The sequence below is a fragment of the Podarcis melisellensis genome (assembly GCF_964234715.1).
Source record: "Podarcis melisellensis genome assembly, chromosome: 12".
NCBI lineage: Eukaryota > Metazoa > Chordata > Lepidosauria > Squamata > Lacertidae > Podarcis > Podarcis melisellensis.
Genome location: NC_138544.1, coordinates 40,244,441 through 40,262,265, shown reverse-complemented (window position 1 = coordinate 40,262,265; position 17,825 = coordinate 40,244,441). Strand labels below are relative to the sequence as shown.

At 44.0% G+C, this 17,825-nt stretch overlaps 3 long non-coding RNA genes across 3 annotated transcripts in view; 2 read left to right on the top strand and 1 right to left on the bottom strand.

Annotated features, from left to right (window-relative positions):
- LOC309353394 overlaps positions 1-16,629 on the bottom strand; it is a 75,137-nt gene extending 58,508 nt beyond the window's left edge. The window contains exon 1 of the long non-coding RNA XR_014161792.1: positions 16,365-16,629. This is a non-coding gene — a long non-coding RNA (uncharacterized lncRNA). The remainder of the gene's footprint in view (positions 1-16,364) is intronic.
- LOC309353475 overlaps positions 1-17,825 on the top strand; it is an 85,507-nt gene that overhangs the window by 24,864 nt on the left and 42,818 nt on the right. The gene's annotated exons all lie outside the window — the stretch shown is intronic.
- Positions 645-12,324, top strand: LOC309353381. The gene is made up of 3 exons (XR_014161762.1): positions 645-883; positions 5,965-6,051; positions 12,310-12,324. It is a non-coding gene; the product is annotated as an uncharacterized lncRNA (long non-coding RNA).

Genomic DNA, 17,825 nt, shown 5'->3' with positions numbered 1-17,825 from the left:
ACAGAATACCCAAATCCTGTCTGTGAAATCACCCCAGGCTTCAATAATCACACCAGGCCTCAAAACTGTCCAAAACTCCTTTTGTCTTCTAAAAATCCAAAACAGCTTTTCTCTGCTCTTTTCTGCTTTTCTCACAAGATGTCGTGGCAAAAGGCAAAATGTTACTTTTAAAGGCCAAAGAATAGGCTCTGTTCATAGCAGGCCTGGGAAATGAATCTTATCTCATCCTAGTTGCAACTTCTTGGACATGCTTGGACATTACACCCCAGCCCGCTTCCACCTGACAGAGCTCCACCCAGAGCGTCCAGAACTCAACTAAAGCCCCCTTTGAACCACAGCACCGACTTGGTAATGACCTTGTGCACAAATGGAATGAATCATCAGTTACAACCTCAATCATTCCATCACCGTATTACTGGCTGGCTTTGGGTCAATAAATCAAAGAGCGCCAGTGTCAAAGAGCGCCAGTGACAATCTGACATGTACGTTCCCAGCCCAAACCGTTACACCTGAGTCCACGCCAGGAACTCTTTCTGGCTTGGTGTGGCCTTCAGAAGGGGAAGGTAGTGTCTCTGCTCACAGACGTGTGTCAGGCAGGCTTCTCATATCCACCCACAGGGATGGTATGGAGTGTGCTTCCTAGCCTACCTAATTCCTACCATGTGGATTCCTGAGCAAGTAGCCACTGCACCCCATCAAAGGAGACGCTCAGCTGACCTAGCAACAGTTGCGGGCAGCTCCCAGCTCCCAAACTTGGGGCAATCATCAGTGGCCTCAAGAAAGGATAGTGGTCCATTTGGGACAGGCCTGGCGGCTGTCCAAAAACAAACAGGGGGGAATGAAGGGACAGAATACCCAAATCCTGTCTGTGAAATCTGTCAGTGTTTGTAAAAAGCAAAAAAAAGGAGGAAAAGGTTCTGACCTCCCTTTGCCTCTTCAGCCTGGTCCTCGGACCCTTGTCGGCACAAAAAGAGTCCACGAGAATATCCTTGCAGAGTTTTATTCTTAAAAGTCTTTGTGAAAAACACGACTGAATAACTCCACACACCAGCACCAACCAACCCAAACACCAGCCTCAGCAACAAACTAACATTTCTCACTTATTTATACAACTTGGTGCAGACCGCTGAGTCATGCTGACCCAGCTTTATTCGCATTAAAGAAACAGCGGCCATTTTAGCCGTGACACCCCTTCTGTTTCTTTAAATGCGAAAAACCCCAACAGAAACAATACATACATACATTATATACATAAACCCAGTTTTGTCATCAGTTCATTATGGCATGTTGCTGGCAAAGGCTTGGTGAACAAATCAGCAATATTATCGTGTGATTGACAATACTCCAGTTTGATTACCCCATTCTGTACACAATCTCTAACATTCGCATGACGGATAGCAATGTGTTTTGATGCGGATTTCATTATTTCCGAGCCCGCTAATGCAATGCACGATTGGCTATCTTCATACACTTGGATAGGCAAATCAACTTTACAATCTAGATCTTTTAGGATCTGTATAAACCACATGATTTCATTGCATGCTAGCGACAGGCTCCCATATTCTGCCTCACAGGATGAGGTTGCAACAAATCCTTGTTTCTTTGACTTCCACCCAAATATGGAATTGGCAAACATCATAACCATTCCACTTGTAGATTTTCTGGTAGCTACACAGCTTCCCCAGTCCGCATCAACAAATACTTCTAGTTTTTCGTCTTGTGTACTAGATATCTTCAAACATACATTTAATGTCCCCTTTAGATATCTGATAAGCCTTTTCAAAGCACACCAATCAGCAGTACTGGGTTTAGATACACGTTGACTCAGAACATTTGTAGCACATGCAATGTCTGGCCTTGACCACTGGCTTAAATATAACAGTGATCCTATTTTTGAGTGATACAACTCAGGCTGATCAAATTTATCATCACACACTGTCTTTGGGAAATCTGGTGTCATGGGAGTCTGAACTGGCTTGCAGTTTTCCATGCCAAACTGCTCTATCAAACGAAGAATTTTCTCTTTCTGACTCAATAGGAAGCTTCCATCAGCTTCCTGCCTTACTTCTACTCCCAAGTAATTGCTTACAGGCCCCAAGGCTTTAAGCTTAAACCTCTTTTCCAGTTGACTTGCGAGCTTCTGGATCTCATCTGTGGAACTCCCTGCCACAAGCAAATCATCAACAAAGACTAAGAGCATTAGATATTTGTTGCCTGATCCCTTGGTGTACAGGCATGGATCAGCCACACTCCTTTTAAAACCAAGTTTTACAAGGGCTTCATTTAAACACTGGTTCCAACACCTTCCACTTTGTTTGAGACCATAAACAGCCTTTCTCAAACGCCAGACTGCACCATTCTCCTCTTCAAACCCAGGGGGTTGTCTCATTAATACTTCATGGTCTAAATTTGCATGCAGATATGCAGCATCAACATCAAAATGGTGCACTGCTAGTTGTCTTACAGCAGCAATGGAAAGCATTAAGCGAAAAGTTTCACTCTTTACAGTGGGAGAAAACACTTCATCATAACTCTCCCCTTTAATCTGAGTGAACCCTCTGGCTACTAATCTGGCTCGAAAACGTGGTTCCCCAGATGCAAGGGTTTTCCTTTTGTAAACCCACTTGCATGACACCACTCTGCCACCAGGTGGCGGCATTATGACCTCAAACACTTTGTTACGTTTAAAAGAGTCCATTTCTTCTTTCATAGCTTGTTCCCACAAAGCACGTTCCCCAGGGGGTAAGTCTAAGACTTCATTATAACTTTGTGGTTCCACACAACTCACATTGCATACTCTCACTCCTCCTAGGGTCAAACGCTGAGGAGGTACACCCTTGTTTGAACGCTGGGAGCGCCTAGGCACTATTACTTCTTCTTCTCCCCTTATCTCTGGCTCTTCTTCCTCTTCCTCTAGAGAAGTATTATCTTTTGCCACATCTTTTGGGGAAATCTGTGCCTCCTCCTCCTGCTCTTGCTCCTGCGTTGCCAATGGCTGAGAAGAAGCCTCTTCTCTTACTTGCAGGGGCAGTAGGCAATCTGGGTTGGCATGGATCACAGTCCATCTGTCCTGGTCAGCGAAGTCTGCACTTCGTGACAGAACTACTCGTCCTGGGCGTAAATTGAAACGCCACCCTTTGCCATAGGACTGATATCCCACAAACCGCAGTCTCTGCGCTCTAGCACCCCCTTTCTGGCGCTGAGCTTTGGGGATGTTTACATGTGCCCAAGCACCCCAGTTATGGAGCATTGTCCACTCTGGTTCTTTCCCAAACAAAACACGATAAGGAATATCTTTTATAGAGCTAGACCAGGTTCTATTAATCAAAAAGTTCGCTGTCAGAAAAGCCTCGCCCCACAGCCTATGGTTGTGACCCAATCCTGCATCCACTAGCAGGCAGTCCTTTACTGACTGTATTACAGCCCCACGTCTTTCACACAGACCATTTTCAGCAGGGCTATAAGGGTTAGTCAAACGATGAATGATCCCCTTATGTCGCAACCATGTCCCAAATTGTTTGTTCAGAAATTCTCCACCCCTATCTGTTTGCAACTGCACAACAGGGCGAGCGAAGAGCTTTTCAGCTTGGGCAACCCATTCTCTGAATGTGGGGAAACACTCAGATTTCTGCTTTAACAAAAACAACCAACTAAAACGTGATTTATCATCAATTACCAGAAAAGCATATCTGGCGCCTCCTTCAGTCTTCTGTGGAAAAGGGCCTATCACGTCACAATGGACAAGTTCTAAAACCTCTTTAGATACTCTGTCACTTTTAGAAGCCACAGGCTTCCTCTTAGATTTGGCCATTTTACATACATTGCAATCTAGGAAACAGTTACAGCTGTTTACTTTTAGGTTCTTGCACACCTTTTGCATCTCTGAAAGCACACGGAAATTGGCGTGACCCAGTTTTCTGTGCAGTTCATGTACACACCCCTTATGAACTGGCAAATTATCCTGAACCACCTGGGCTGCTTTAACAGGCTTGTCCTGCATTACATATAACCCATTTTCCAACTTTGCATGGCCACATACCTGAGTTCCATTCTTTATCAGACAGCCATCCCGTGTGAAGTTAACACTATACCCTGCATTAATCAAACAGCTTACAGACAGCAAACAATAGTCCAAACTGCTGACAAACAGAGTCTCTGGTAGAGTAGTGTTCAAGCACTGCAGGAAACATGTTCCCTGGCCATCAATCTTGCTTCTACGACCATCAGCAAGATAAATTGAGTCTTTTCCATCAGCTGGCTTCCCCAGGGTCTTAAAGTCCTCCCGACTGTTGCAGATAATCCTGCTGCTCCCAGAGTCCAGCAACCATGTTCCTCGAGGTATCTTCCTCTCCTCTCGAGAAAATGCTGAAACAAACTGAGCAGAACGCGTGTTCTTCTTCTCTGAAGAGAACCCCTTCTGCTTACGTTTCTGCGTTGATTGCTGTCTCTGCTCCACGTCGTCTCCTGGAAGTCTTGCCCTGCATTGACGTTGGCGATGCCCGGGTTGGTTGCATCTATAGCATCTCCTCACTGCCATGGCCAAGTCCAAACCTTGGCGTTGCTCCATTGGCAGATTCTGCTGCTGGCCCCCTCGACTGTAACTCCTCCGCTCTTGGAGTTCAGCTTGTTTATCTGACCTTCTTTCTGCTTCTTCGGTCAATCTTCCAACCACATACTCAAGGGTCAGATCTCGGGGACGCATACTCTCCATGCTGTTAATCACGGGCAACCAGCTTTCAGGCAAACTTGAAAGAATAATGTAGGTTTGGTCAGTCTCATCATAACGCTTACCTCTCTGCTGTAGTTGAAGAAACAGAGATTTCAGCGTTTGAAGATGAGTTGCCAAACTCTCACCTTCTTTCATAACAGTCCTGAACAGCCTTCTGGTCAGAGAAATTATAGTTCCAGCAGTTTCTCTGACATGCATTGCCCTTAATAAATTCCAGCACTCAAACGCTGTGCTGGCATTTGCTACATGCAATAACTGAGAGTTGCTCAAAAACAGCATAATTTGGGCACGAGCCCTTTCATCTAGCCGTTTTTTCTCAGCAGAGTCAGTCCTCAAAACCTCAGTTTCAACACAGTCCCATAGTCCATCTCTCCTTAACAACTGCTGCATTTTAATTGACCAACTCAGCCAGTTGCTTTCTGAGAGAAGTTCAAAAGGGATGCCTCCCCCAATATTTACAACTTGGGAAGACTGGAAATCTGCCATCTCTGCTGGTGCTTGCTGAGCCCCTTCTGTGGGGCCTCCAGCAAACTCTCCAGACTCTCTCTTTAGAGTCCCACTAGATGGTCCTGGCTGGCACTCACCGGCTTCTAGCTGCTGCCTCTGTTGACCCTCAGGTCCCGCCTGACTCTGCAACTGGTGTAGCCGCTCTGTGAGTCGCCTACTGTGGTCCTCTAGCAGTTCAAACTGTTCCAGTAGCCGACGCTGAGTGCTTTTCTGGTCCTCAGATCCTAGCTGCTCCAGCGTCGCTGCAGACAGTTACAGCTTGCCACCAACTGCTCCAACGCACAGCCACCGGCTCCATACACCACCAGGACTCACCAGCTCCCTGCTGAGATGCTGTCAGTCGTTTTGCACTCTGCACATGCTCAGAAACACTGGGCCCATAACCTGTCAGTGTTTGTAAAAAGCAAAAAAAAGGAGGAAAAGGTTCTGACCTCCCTTTGCCTCTTCAGCCTGGTCCTCGGACCCTTGTCGGCACAAAAAGAGTCCACGAGAATATCCTTGCAGAGTTTTATTCTTAAAAGTCTTTGTGAAAAACACGACTGAATAACTCCACACACCAGCACCAACCAACCCAAACACCAGCCTCAGCAACAAACTAACATTTCTCACTTATTTATACAACTTGGTGCAGACCGCTGAGTCATGCTGACCCAGCTTTATTCGCATTAAAGAAACAGCGGCCATTTTAGCCGTGACAAAATCACCCCAGGCTTCAATAATCACACCAGGCCTCAAAACTGTCCAAAACTCCTTTTGTCTTCTAAAAATCCAAAACAGCTTTTCTCTGCTCTTCTCACAAGATGCTGTGGCAAAAGGCAAAATGTTACTTTTATTTTTTTTTTAAATATTTTTATTAAGTTTATAGAATATAGGAATACAGAAAGGAAAAACAGGATAGAAACAAAAGATTAGAGTAAATAAATAACCAATTTCCATATTCTTTTTCCATCAATTCTAAGGGACTTCCCCACAACCTCCAAATCCTGCATTGTCAAAAATATATACTTTCAGCAATTTATTATCTTGTTTCAATAATATATTGTATCCTTCATTTTATCATGTTACCTAATTTCTTAAATATTGTTACCTCAAATCTTATATGTATTGAATTTAACACAATAAAGTTGTTTCGTTGTTGTATCTCAAACTTCTTATATCTTAATTTCTTTTCCCTAAGCTTAGATTTGCCAAAACTGTAATTTCCTAAAAGGTGTATTTTTCAACATTCATACAATTTATAATGTTTTTCCAAATAGTCCTTAAACTTTCTCCAATCCTCCTCAATTGTTTCTTCTCCCAAGTCTCGGATTCTGCCAGTCATTTCAGCCAATTCCATGTAGTCCATCAACTGCGATTGCCATTCCTCCAACGTGGGTAAATCTTGTGTCTTCCAATGCTTTGCAATCAGGATCCTTGCTGCTGTAGTAGCGTACATGAAGAAAGTTCTGTCTTTCTTGGGCAGCCTCTGGTCCACTATGCCCAGAAGGAAGGCCTCCGGTTTCTTAGGTAAGGTAAATCTGAGTACCTTTTTTAGTTCATTATGGATCATTTCCCAAAAGGCCTTCACTTTCGGGCAAGTCCACCAGAGGTGAAAGAATGTCCCCTCCGCCTCTTTACATTTCCAACATTTATTGTCAGACAAATGAAATATCTTAGCAAGTTTGACTGGGGTCATGTACCACCGGTATATCATTTTCATAATATTTTCCTTCAAAGCGGTGCAAGCTGTAAATTTCAAACCGGTGTTCCATAACCTTTCCCAGTCTTCAAACATAATGTTATGCCCGACATCTTGCGCCCATTTTATCATGGCGGATTTAACTGTCTCATCCTGTGTATTCCATTTAAGCAGCAAGTTATACATTCTCGAAAGTAGTTTATCTTTTGGCTCTAACAGTTCTGTCTCTAGTTTCGATTTTTCCACCTGGAATCCAACCTTTTTGTCTACCTTAAAAACCTCCTGAATTTGAGCATAGTGCAACCAATCTCTCACCTTATTTTTTAGTTTTTCCATGCTCTGTAACCTCCAATTGTCTCCAACTTTTTCAATTAGTTCCCAATATTTAGGCCAATAGGCCTCCATGTTAAGTCTCTTACGTGCCTTGGCCTCCACCGGTGAGAGCCATCTTGGAGTCTTACTCTCCAGTAAGTCTTTATATTTTGTCCAGACCATCAAAATTGCTCTTCTGACAATATGGTTTTTAAACAATTTGTGCACTTTAGCCTTGTCATACCACAAATATGCATGCCACCCAAAAGCATTATCAAACCCTTCCAGATCTAGGACGTCGGTGTTCTCCAATAAGATCCAATCTTTCAACCAGCAGAAGGCTGCAGATTCATAATATAACCTCAAGTCTGGCAGGGCAAATCCCCCTCTTTCTTTCGCATCAGTTAGTATTTTAAACTTTATTCGGGGCTTTTTGCCCTGCCAAACAAACTTAGATATATCCTTCTGCCATTTTCCAAAACATTCCACCTTGTCCACGATCTGTAGGGCCTGGAACAAAAATAACATTTTTGGCAACACATTCATCTTTACGGCTGCTATTCGGCCTAACAAGGAAAGTTTCAATCTTGACCATATTTCCAAATCTCTTTTAATTTCTGACCAACATTTCTCATAGTTGTCTTTGAACAAATTCAAATTTTTGGAGGTCAGGTACACCCCCAGGTATTTCACTTTTGTAACCACCTTTAGTTCAGTTTCTTTAAGAAACTCATCTGTTTCTGTGATTGTCAAGTTTTTTGTTAAAACCTTGGTTTTTTGCTTGTTTAACTTAAACCCTGCCACCCGACCAAAGTCTGAAATTAGTTCTAATACTCTTTTAGTACTAGAGACTGGTTCCTGTAATGTTAAAACCAAGTCATCTGCAAATGCTTTTAATTTATATTGTTTCTCTCCGACCTCAATCCCCTGGACCAACCGGTCCTTTCTGATCTTATTTAGCAACACCTCCAGAACCGAAATGAACAACAATGGGGATAGGGGGCACCCCTGGCGTGTCCCTTTTTCAATTTTAAATTCCTCTGTCACCACATTGTTTACTATCAATTTAGCTTTTTGTTCTGAGTAAATTGCTTCTATACCATTTTCAAACCCCCGCCCCACTCCCATCCCTTCCAAATTTTTCTTCATGAACATCCAAGAAATGTTGTCAAAAGCTTTCTCTGCATCAATGAAAATTAAAACTGCTCTAGTATTTAGGTTTGTTTGTAAAAGTTCCAGAATATCGATAATATTTCTTGTATTGTCAAACAAATGCCTACCGGGGAGAAAGCCTGCCTGATCTTTATGGATCACTTCTTTTAATACTCTTTTAAATCTATTTGCCAAAATATTCGCAAAAATTTTATAATCCACATTTAGGAGTGAGATGGGGCGGTAGTTCTTAAGCTGGGTCTTTTCAGTTTCTAGTTTAGGTATCAATGTGATGAAAGCTTCTTTCCACGTTTCCGGTGCCTTCCTCCCTTCCATGATCTGGTTACAAACCTCCATCAAAGGTTGAATCAAATAATCCTTTAGGACCTTATAATAATTGGAGGTTAGTCCATCAGGGCCTGGAGACTTGCCTACTTGAAGATTTTGAATGGCACTTTCAATTTCTTGCTGTGTAATCTTACAATTCAGGGTTGTTCTCATTTCCTGGGATATTTTTTGTAATCCGTTTGTTATGAGGAATTGTTCCACTTCAGGAGCTTTTTGTGGCCCTTGTGAATAAAGATCTTTGAAGTATCTCTGGAAGCACTTTCTAATTTCCTCGGGTTTCTGAACCATTCTCCCTTCAATCTCTAGATTTGTGACTGTATTAAGTTTTTGTCTCTTTTTCAACTGCCAAGCTAGCAGTTTCCCACATTTGTTAGCTGATTCAAAGGATCTTTGTCGCATTTGTTTAATCTTCCATTCCACCTCTTGATTTATCAATTTCGAATATTGTGCCTGGAAAAAATTCACTTCTCTAAGTACTTCCTTCGACTTAGGCTTTGATCTTAGTTTTTTCTCTCCTTCCCTTATTTTCTCCAAGATCTTCTCCTTCTTCTCATTCCAGAGCCTTTTCTTAATCGTATTTTGTTGAATTAGAAACCCTCTCATAACTGCTTTACTTGCGTCCCAGATTGTTCTTTTTTCCACCGTGGTGTTCAAATTTATCTCAAAATAGTCCTTTAAAGTTCTTTGGGCCTTCTTGACAATCTCCTGATCTCTTAATAAGGTGTCATTCATTTTCCATCTAAAGGATCCGGTTGTGTTTAATCTCAATTCCACTTTCAAGGCATTATGGTCGGAGCAGGTTTTTGGGCAGATTTCCACTTTTCTAGTCTTAGGTGTCAGTCCTCTAGTTATCCATATCTGGTCAATTCGTGTCCATGTCAGATGGGCCTCGGAAAAGAAAGTTCCTTCTTTCCCTAGGGGGTTCTTAACCCTCCATATATCAATTAAATCCATATTGTCAGTCATTTCAAAAAAAGTTTTAGGTAGTCTTCCATCTTTCGATATGTTTGCACTTTGTGACTTATCCATGTTTACAGACACAACCCCATTCATATCGCCCAGCATAATGATGTTGTCATAGTCTAAATAGTCCAGCATACTCTCATGCAGCCTCTTGAAGAATTCCGATTTTCCCTCATTTGGAGCATATATTCCTAATATTAAAAAATTTTCTCCTTGTGTCTGAATTTCAATTGCCAAAATTCGACCATGTTCATCTTTAAATAAGAATTTCGGTGACAGGCTCTCCTTAGCATATATGACCACTCCTCTCTTTTTAACTTTGTCTGATGAAATAAATTCTTGGCCTAATCTCTTATTAATTAGCACTTTTCTGTGAAGTCTTGTCACATGTGTTTCTTGTAGGCAGATAACATCTAATTGTTCTTTTTTCAAGATGTGAAAAACTTTTTTCCTTTTTTTCGGGGAGTTTCCACCATTTATGTTCCAACCAAGCAGCTGCAGAGACATCCTGGTTCAATTAGCGGGTTCTACAATGGGGTATCTAGGTTGTCCTCCGATCCCGGAGGTGGTAAAGCTGGTCCAGATCCGGACGGTGTAGCTTTTGAAGATGGTTCCGGTAGTGGTGGTGGCCAAGAAGCCCCAGCACCTTTTTGGAGGTGCTCCTCGTGGTCGTGTAGGAACTTCTGTTGGTCTTCCGATGATTTAATTTTTATTTTCCTTCCTTTGTAAGTAAATGATAGTCCTTGTGGAAACTCCCACCTATAAGGAATTCCGTTATATCTCAGCAATTTAGAAAGATCTCTATAGATAGTTCTGAGATCCAAGAGATGTTTGGGTATATCTCTATAAATTTCAGCCTTTTTACCTTCTACCTCCAGGGATTTCTTGAAATGTAGGCCTAATATCTTGTCTCCTCTCTTGATCTCAGAATAAGTAAACAATCTCGGGGCTTGTCTTTCTTTACAGATCTTCCCAGTCTGAAGGCCGTCACAATCTTAAAGTCCTTGTCTTCCTCAATTCCCCAAAACTTGGAGAACAGATGTGTCAAAAATCCCTCTAAGTCACCTTTCTCCAATTCCGGGATAGCCCTTATCCTGAGGTTATCTTCTTTACTTTTCAATTCAACCAATGACAGGTAGGCTTGTTGCTCACCTACCTGTCTTTTCAAAGGCCTTACTTCCCCTTTGATCTCATCAACCTTTATATTCGCCTGCTCTGCTTTCTGGTTGGCTTCCACAGCCAGTTTGTAGTTTTCGGCCGTAGCTCCTTGCAATTTTTCAATAGCCTGAGTATGCTGCGAAACCTGTTCAGTTAATTTGCCTATGGAGGATGTAGCCTGGTCAATTTTTAATGTTTGATTGTCCACTTTTTTATTTAAAACCGCTAATTGTTCCAAAATTTGCTTCAAGACTGTTTCAGATCCTCCAGTTGCCATATCTTCTGCAGCAGGCTGTTCAATTTCCTCCTCCTGTGCTGTCAGCACAGTTGGGACTGATGATCTGCGTTGATGAGTTAAAGTTGTTTGAACCAATTGCCCAGGCTTCTTTTCCTTTTCTTTTTCTTTAGCTTTGGCTGCTCTTGTTTTCCCTACACCGCTCATTCCACACCTGCCTCTGTTCAAGGTCAAATAATCTTTTAGTCCATGAGAGAGACAAGTCCAAAAGATAAACAACTTGACCACAAAAAATCACAATATAGCACCGTTCCCAGGCTTCTATACCTCCACAGCCCTCTAGGGGGATGTTTCAAAGTTTTCAAAGAAAGGAAGGATTCTATTCCGCCATTAAAGTTCCTATATTCTCCATATTTAAACTTTGTAATTCCAAAGAGCAAAAGGAAGGTTCCCAGAGCTTTCTATTTCTTAAAATCTGGTCACAAGTTGCCGAGAAACTTCCCAGCAACAATGTTCACACTTTAGTCTCTCACACTATGCAACAGTTTAAACTTTAGTAACAGTATCTGCAGTTTGACAGTTCTCTTTTATACGCTGGCAGCCCGAGTACTCAGTTGTTATTTTACTCCGCAAGACTCAAAAATAGGAAGAAAGTTCCAAAGGAAGAAAATCCAGCCGTTTAATAATCCTTTCCCTTTTATCTTCTAAATATAAAAGTCCAACAATGCACCTTTGTTACTTTTTTTTACGAATCTCTCATTTGAATGCTTCAGCCCACTTCAGAGCCCTTGCTTTGATCTAGTCAGCAAGATCGGGAGATGGACTTCCTGTTACTCACCTCCCGTTTTCAGCCAAATTTCATTAATTTAGTCCAATACTTGGTACCCCTTACTCACGGGTATGTTACAGCCGAATCCGATGTTTTCAAGAAGAAAGGTCGGCGCTCATCGGCAGCAGCAGCGCGGCTTTGCTTCCACGAAAAGAGCGATGAACTCACAGCGCCGCTCCCCCTTTCCCGTTCCGGAGCCCCTTACGGGGTCCCTTCTCCGTTCCTGGGGGGGGCTTTTGGCGCCCGCCGAGTCCCACGGCCACAGGCTCACTCTGCCTGTGGTTTTTCTTAATGGGTCTCCGCTTCGCCGTAGCGGACGACCCTTTTTCGCGGAGCCCCTCTTCACAGCGCGAAGAGGACCGCCATTGCCGTTTCGCGCCGCCTCTGGAAGTCCCAAGGCAAAATGTTACTTTTAAAGGCTAATGAATAGGCTCTGTTCATAGCAGGCCTGGGAAATGAATCTTATCTCATCCTAGTTGCAACTTCTTGGGCATGCTTGGACATGCTGAACCACTCTCATTCCCCTTTCCTGGGAAGAGTCCAATAGTCCCAAGACAGCTTTCTGTTCATGCTCAGAGGAACTCATGGGCAGGACTCCTGAGGGAGGAGAAAGGGGGAGGGAACTGGAAATGGGTATATATGCTTGTGCACATGACTGTGAACTCGTGCATGCTTTTTGTGAACTATCACACTTGCTCCTTCTACCAGTTCATGAATGGTAGAAATAAAAACCTTTTTCTCCGAAACTATTCCTTGAGTGTCTGTTGACTCCCACTTCCCTTTCCCAGGTGCAATATTTTTCCCACCCGAGGGCAAAGCCTCATAAGGCTACACCAGTGTTTCCCAACCTTTTTTGGGCAAAGGCACACTTGTTTCATGAAAAAAATCTCGAGGCACACCACCATTACAGCCCCGTGACGTCAGCGCGCAGCATCACGCCGGGAAGGACATGAATTGCTAGCAAATTACATAATCACCTCCTTGAGGGCTGGCTCATCTTCTCCGAAGGTAGAAACCCATTAATTAACAGCACAGACTCACACCATAGCCAAGACGAGGGGGAAAAACCTCAGTCATGCACAGTCATGCACATGTGGGGGCTAAATGGGGACGAAGACCGGGCAGAGAGCAGGGTTCAAATCACCCCACCTGGCCAGGACAATCCCTGGGTGCTCCCTTGGGCCACTCGCCTGACCCACCTCGCAGGGCTGTTGTTGCGAGGATAACACGGGGAGAACCACGCGCGCCCCCGGGAGAGGAGGAGAAAGCGGGCGATGAATGCAATGCACGAAATATATGAGAGGCGACCAGGTTTTGCAGGTGAGGGGCCCCCGCCAGCCTCCGCTTCCAACACCCGGCGCAACGACGCCGAAGTTTCCCCCCGGGCTCGGCTCGGGGAGCAGCGCCGCTCCCCCCCGGCTCCCCTTTGCCCTCCCGGCTCTCTCTGCCGCCCACTGGGGACCCCCCTCACCTGCCAAGTCCGGAGCGCCGGTGGAAGTTGCATGCATGCATGCAGGGCGCCGCATTGCCATTGCATTGCACTGCACTCCATGCAACGCCTGCACGCATGCATTGCCTTGCACGCCCGCCAAGGGGTCTCCCCGCGGTCCGATGCGTCCCCTCTGGCGCGGATGCAGCATTGCAAAAATTAAAAACCCCCGACGCAGCCCTACCTGGGGGGCAGCCTCCGCCTCCGCGGGGATCCCCGGCCTCCATCCTGCCGCCCGATCTCCGCGGGGGTGCAGGCAGGCTGCGCGGGGTCTGCGCGGAAGAGCCCCTGCCCGCCCGGCCGCCGCCGCGCTCATTCCATGGCTGGGAGAAGAGCGCTTCAAACAAAACGCCCGGCCCGCCAGGCCACGCTGGGAAATGTAGTTTGCGTACCCCGCGCGGGCGCGGAGCCCAAGGGCGAGGGGACTACGGATCCCGGCAGCCCCCGCGCCGGGGACAGAGGGGGAGAGGCCGGGTGCAGGGATGGAGGGACGGGTGGGCAAGCGAGTGAGTGAGTGGCAGCCGCCAAGCCTTGGCCGAGAGCCAGGAAGGGCCTCCCCAGAGGAGGAGGAGGAGGAAGGAGGCGCAGAGCGGGAGGGAGAGAGGGAACCCCAGGGGTCATCTAGTGACGGCGCCCCAATCGAAAATTTGACTTAAAAAAAAAATCTTTCAATTTTTTAATTTTTCCCGCGGCACACCAGGCAACATCTCGCGGCACACTAGTGTGCCATGGAACAGTGGTTGGGAAACACTGGGCTACACCATCAGCCCATCCAGCATGGTTATGACACACGGGGCAACGGGGCTTATGGGAGTTGTACATGTAATAATGTAGTCACTGCTACTAACAACGTGCTACTAACAATGTGCTACCAACCACGCTGACGAAGAATTCTACGTAACAGTAGTCAATATCCGGAATCACTGTTCAGTGTTGGACATCATATTTGCTGAATGCACGAAACTTCACAGCTTGTCTTTCATCGTACAAAGTCTGGTACCTCGCTTCATTTAAAGATTGTCAGAGACTTTGAGACTAAAGATTTCAGGAAGATTTATTTTCTGAACCGTTTCAAGGCTTTGGCTTTTATTTTTCTTCCTCTGTATTTTGGCAAAAAACAAACCCCCTTTTTTTTCCTTTTCAGCTTTAGTGAGGCCTGCAGATTTTTCCATATGTGTTGAAAGTACATCATCTTAGAGAGTCCTAAACATGGTTTTTATTTTAAAAAACAAGCACACAGAGAATTATAGTTGCTATTTAATTATCTTAACCAACTACAGCAGAAATATGGGACTGATTTTGTCACGGCATTTATTTCTCTACCTACTGTTCCATATCTTTTACAACTTCAAAGCATTGTGGAATTTATTGTTGGAGGAAGTGTTGTTGGCATCCATCTGCCTCCAGAGACTATCAAGTGCACCTCTGGGTCTGAAGTCACACCACCTAGTGATCTCCCCAGGGCGAATGCCTGGGCAGTGTGCATAGGGGCCCTGGACTGCCTAGGTGACAAGAATTAAATAGAATTAAATCTGGAGAATCAGTAAGAGCTATTGCTAATCAACATTTTATATTGATTGTTAGCGTATATGGTAACTAGGTGCGCAGATGCGGTTCATTTATATTTATAGCATGAAAGGCATATGATTTTAGTATGTCAAGCTGGGGCAGTCTGTTGCATAATAAGGAAATTTCCGTGGCTACATTTTCCAGCTGATGGGAAGCCAAGGAATGTTTGGAAATTTTGTTCTCCTCTGTGTCCTTACTTGCTTTCTTTAGCACATGAGAGAAAGATAATGCAGCCCCAGTTAAAATATAGATTTATGTATTTACTTAGGTGATTTCTACACCTCTTAATAAGTTTCTGGGTGGTCTCCTGGATCACTCACGTTTGTTCATCATTGTGCTGTTGCCATGATTCTTTGCAATATTTTAGGGGAAGCAGGTGGTACATGTAAAATTGTGTGATCCATACATTATTTCTATACATACATGATTCTCATTGAAATTTTGCCAGAACCTGGCGATTTCCCGTTTGACATCTTTTTAATTACTTGGGCAGTTTCTTCTATTTCTATGTCGGCATTTAAATATTTATATTCTTCTTCTAATATTGACAGTAAATTATTCTGTAACAAATACTCTTTTTATTTTGTTTTAATCTTTAAACTCTGTTTTATACAGCTGTTTGTAGTAATTTATAAAACTTTGTTTAATTTTTTTCGGGTCAGTAGTTTCTTCTCCTTGATCTATTATTTTGTTTATGATTCTATCTGTTTTTCTTTTATTAACCAAGCCAGCATCCTGCTGGCTTTATTGGCCAATTCAAAATATCTTTTGTCTCATGCATTTTATTTTACTTTCTACTTCCTTATTTTATTAAGTTGGAAATATGTGATTGTAAGATCTTTATTTTTGGCTTACTTTTTCATTTTTTGGGTTTTTGATCATTTCATTTTGTCTCTTATCTGTCTTATTATTTCTTGAATATTATTTTCCTTTCTTTTATTTTTCCATGCCATTTATTTGTTGTATCCTGAAGCCCCTCATATAAGCCTTACCTGTGTCCCAAATTACGTTTCACCCAAAAACCCTTCACTGTGGCATTGAACAGAACTTGCTTGGCAATCACATAATTATAATCATTTCTAGATTCATGAACTCTTGTGAATCTGCAGTTTCTCACCACAGTTTATTCCGAAACTGCTTCATTCAACCTCTGTGAAATCTTCTTAGTGCTAGCTTTAAAGAACTGTGCCTTTTTGCTCTTCTGGATCCTAGCTGGTCTTCAGCAAGCTTTTAAAATATATATATTTATACGAGGGACACCCATCATTAATTTTTTTTATCAGAAGGAGCTAAATACTATCAAAACAGCAGATGCAGCAGCAAGCAAGTTCCTTAAACAATCAGGTCATGTGCATAAGAAGTAAAACTGAAAGTAAAATACAATTTTTTTAATACTTGGGGTGTGTTCACATTCCTGCCTCAGAGTGCTATTACCATATTTTTTGCACCATAACACTCACTTTTTTCCTCCTAGAAAGTAAGGGGAAATGTCTGTGCGTGTTATGGAGGGAATGCCTATGGGTGGCGGGGGGGATCTGCTGCAGTCGTGAGCAGAGGATCCATGGCTCCCCTTCCTTCCCTCCTCTGTGGCTTGCTTTGAAACAGCAAAGCGGGAGAAGAGCCGCTGAGTGGGGAGGAGAGAGGGACAGAGAGCCTGCTTCTTTAAAGGAGCAAAGCGGGAGAGGAGAGGAGAGGAGCCGCTTACACGAGTGTAAGCGGCTCCTGTCCGGTTGGTTCCTTTAAAGCAAGCAGGCTCTCTGTCCCTCTCTCCTCCCCACTCAGCTCGCTAAATAGCAGCAAAGTTTTTCAGCTCGCTAAGCTGGGGGTGAGCGGGGAGGAGGGAGAAAAGCAGAGCCTGCTTGCTTTAAAGGAGCAAAGCGGGAGAGGAGAGGAGCCTTCTCTCCTTATACCCCTCTTCTTCATAATTAGCAGCATCCTTCTCCACCCATCCCACGTGTGCTTCTTCTCCCCTTAAACCCCTCTTCTGCATTATTAGCAGCATCCTTCTCCACACACTCCATGCGTGCTCCTTGTCCCTTGAGTGCTTTTCCTTCCCTCCCCACTTAAAACGTGGTTTCAAAGCACGGATCCACATGGATCCTCAGGATTTTTGCACTGGGTCACCCCAAATTCACCATCATATCACATAGCATGTCCATGGCTACATCTTGCACCCAAAAAATCACGCACCCACTTTTGCCTGGCGCGCAGTGGTGCAAAAATGTGGTTACAAAGCATGGATCCACATGGATCCTCAGGATTTTTGCATTGGGCTACTCCAAACTCACTGTCAGATCACTTGTCTGTGGCCACAGCATGAACCACAAAAATCATACATCCACTGTTTCGTTTAGAATATTTTTTCCCTTGTTTTCCTCCTCTAAAAACTACGTGCGTGTTATGGTCGGGTGCGTGTTATAGAGCGAAAAATACGGTAAGTTGTTGTTGTCGTCTGCCCCCCCCCCCCGCCAGTGTGTTTCATGCCTCTTTCTGCCTTCGGCTGTTCTCATCAGGACAGCTTCATTACTGTCAGATTTGTTTCTCTTTGAGGGTGCTGATGGCAGGAGAGAGACAAATTAGGAGTGGCTTAAGGACTCAGCAGTATTTTATAATGGAGTACAAAATACATAACATGTCATGGGAACATGAATTAAAAACTCCGCACTGGAAATGCGGCAAGTGTACAGTAAGCAGAAGTGTGAACACAGTCTTTGAAAGATACACCAGCTTGCATAGTAAAATTCTTGGAAGGACCGAAAGAGTAACCCAACTTTCTCCCTGATCCAGCATTTCATTAGGCTGGAGCTCATCCAAATGATGATGAGCTAGCAAATCAAGGGAATCTGGCTAGTAGTG